A 3,153-nucleotide genomic window follows, 5' to 3' on the forward strand; every position below is an offset into this window, starting at 1 on the left:
TTATAAAAAAAGAATTCTTTAGAAATATATTTGTGGATAAAATAATTTAACAATTACTCTTGACCCTACTTATCCCTTAAAATATCACCCCACTTTAATGCCTCCCTACTCTTACAACCAAATTCCTCCTCCAAATTACCTATCTCCCTCTCTCCAACTGTTCCTACCATTCTTTTTTGATCTCATTCCAATGAGGCTTTCATCCTCACTACTCCAATATTATAGCTGATGTGTCAATTGTAGCATGTTGGCAATTGACTTGGTTGCTTGTTTTCCTGGTTTCCTCATTTTAGTGGCTGCTCCTTCTGTCTCCTTGCTGGTTCCATTGCTATCTCAACATCTAACTGCTTGAGTGCTCCAGGGATCCTTTTTCAAATTTCTGTCTACACTGAATATGTAGATGATATTATGGTTTTAAACATTCTTTATGTGCTGATGTCTCCCAAAATTATATATCCAGTCTGGGCCTTTCTTCTGAATTGGAGACTCATATATCTGCCTTCTTGATATTTTCATGTGTTAATAGACATTTCGAACTTAACGTCTCTGAAAACGAATTTCTCTCTTTCCACTGAACTATTCCTTCGTCTTTCCCATTTCAGTAAATGGTTACTCTAGTCTTCAAATTGCTCAGGGCAAAACCCTGGAGTCCCCTTAACCCTCTTATTCTCACATCCTATCTGAATTAATTCATCAAATTCTGTGTGCTAAACAGACACCTTATCCCTCCACTGCTTGCACTTTATCCAAGCCACCCATTATCTTTCACTTGGAGGACTGCAGTAGCCTCCTAAGTTGTCCCCCTTTTGCTCCCCTACAATCTATTCTCAAAACAGAAGCTAAAGCGATTCTTTAAAAACAGACATCAAATCATCTTACTCCTCTGCTCAGACCTTCCAAGGCTTCCCCTCTAACTCTCTACACAATTTAGCATCCTGTTACCTCTGACCTCATTTTCTACTTTTTACCTCCCACACCTGGCTTCCGCCACCCTGGCCTCCTTTCTCTTTAGAATGCAGTAGACATCCACCTGCCTCAGAATTTCTACACTTTTTTTGCAGTATGCTTTTCTCCCAGATAAAGAACATTTCTTGTTCCCTCATCTCCTTCAGATCTTTGCTCAAAGTTTGCTTTCCAGTGAGCCCCCTCCTACCTTGTCCTTTTTAAACAGAAATCTCTTTCCTGAACCTCAGCACTCCCTATTTTCCCCTCACTGCTTCATTTTTTCCCGTTAATACTTATCCTACCTGACATAGCATATATTTTGTTACTTTATTTTCTATCTCCTCTGAGAACAGGGATTTTTTTTTTTCCTGCTTTGCTAAGTGTTTGGCACATAGTTAGTACATAATATTTTTGAGTGTCTGAATGCTATTTACAATGCACTTAAATTCTCTCCCTCATTGTTTAACTGGCACTAGTTTTATGTTTGGGCATGTATTCCTGAGGAAGATGAGACTGAATAGAAACTTTGTCCACCTGCTCAGACTGTGGTATCTTTGTAAGGGAGCCTGAAGCAGAGTAGGATTTCTAAAGGTTCAGGTTTCAGTGGCAGTCTTGGTACCAGTCAGCCATATGACTCTGGAGAAATCATTTTTCTTTTCTGGCCTTCAATTTCTTTATCTGCCAAAAGAAGAGTATTGTTTTAAACAATCTCACATGATTTTTGAGAATGTAAAATGAAAGATGAAGTGTTACACAGGAAATGGTATCTCATTAATTTTTCTGTTACCTGCAAAAATACTTACTTGGCACTTTATATTTTTTAAAGGCAATAAACAGATCTGGAGTCAAACCCAGGGACAGAAGATGCAGTATTGCTGTTAAGCCCTTGTAAATGCCAGTAATTTGACAATGAAAGCTCTTGTCAGCCTATTGTTCCTTTTGAGAAAATTCACTCTTAACATGTGAATTGTTTTCTTTCAGTATTCTTGTCCAAACCAGTGAACAGTCAGTGCCCATGGGTGCCCAGCTCCCATAGGAGTTTTGTTTCCTAATTATGTGTGTGTGTGTGGTTGGTGAGCCTTCCCTCAGCCCACGTGTAACCTAAAACCTTGATTTTTCTCACTCATGAAATGTGAACAGAAATTGGTTCACGTTTATTTTGATGGAGTCAATGACATATCAACAATTTATATAAAGTGGTAATGCACTGTCTGACATATCGTAAAACCTCTATTAATGCTTTATATAAATAGAGTATGTATTAAGCTTCCACTGCCAGGGTCACTTTCTAAAATAGCTCTTTTACCATGTTACTAGTCCAGGTTGAGGAACTGAGAGTATAGATTTCTCCACTTGGTTTCAAAATCTTCCCCATTCTAATGAAAGCAGGGTCTCCAAGAGATATTTGAACACCCATGTTCATAGTAGCATTATTTACAACAGCCAAAAGGTATAAGTAACCCAAGTGTCCAATACGGCTTATACACACAATAGAATATTATTCAGCATTAAAAAGTAAGAAAATTCTGACACATGCTACAACATGGATGAACCTTGTGGCTATGTGAAATAAGCCAGTCACAAAAATACAAATATGTCTGTATGATTCCGCTTAAAAGTGGCATCTGAGTAGTCAAATATACAGAAAGTAGAATGGTGGTCACAAGGAGCTGGGAGAAAAGGGGACCCGTATAGAATTCCAGTTTTATAAGATGAAGAGTTCTGGTGATGCCACATGGCATTGTAAATGTTAACTCCAGTGTACAGTTAAAAATGGTTAAAATGGTAAATTCTGTTGTTTACAATTAAAAATAAATTCTCCATCTTATTTATCTAACCTTACTTTCCACTCACACACACCCTTCGCCAGTTCCCTTTGCTCTGTCCATTGTACTCCCAATAGACCACCCACTCCCTCTTGAGCCTTTGCTCCATGGTGTTTCTGCTCTGGAATGCTTTCATCACCACTCATCCCTTTTCAAAAGGTTGCTTGTGCTTTTGCCCCAAGATGTTGGCTTTTCTAGATTCCAGGAATGACATCCTACATGTCATTCCTATTTTATAGACCATAGTTCTCTCCTTTTCTGCACTACACAGACGGGCCTACGCATGGCTTTATTGTTTTAGTTTAGTCTCTCCCACCACAACATTTAAACTCCTGAATACTGGGGCATTACCTACCAGTTCTCCCACAGTCCTCTCCCAAAA

General features: G+C 38.7%; 1 long non-coding RNA gene across 2 annotated transcripts in view; it reads right to left on the reverse strand.

The window, feature by feature from the left end:
- Positions 1-1,059: 1,059 nt before the first annotated feature.
- LOC120613834 (uncharacterized) overlaps positions 1,060-3,153 on the reverse strand; it is a 3,078-nt gene continuing 984 nt past the window's right edge. The window contains exons 1-2 of one of the 2 annotated variants that reach the window (XR_005655781.1): positions 1,749-3,147; positions 1,060-1,623 (exon numbers count right to left, since the gene is read on the reverse strand). This is a non-coding gene — a long non-coding RNA (uncharacterized LOC120613834). Of the gene's footprint in view, positions 1,624-1,748; positions 3,148-3,153 lie in introns of those variants that run through there. The other variant, XR_005655780.1, reaches the window with a different exon arrangement.

The sequence above is a fragment of the Pteropus medius genome, unplaced genomic scaffold, assembly GCF_902729225.1.
Source record: "Pteropus medius unplaced genomic scaffold, Ma_sr-lr_union100, whole genome shotgun sequence".
In the NCBI taxonomy this organism is placed as follows: domain Eukaryota; kingdom Metazoa; phylum Chordata; class Mammalia; order Chiroptera; family Pteropodidae; genus Pteropus; species Pteropus medius.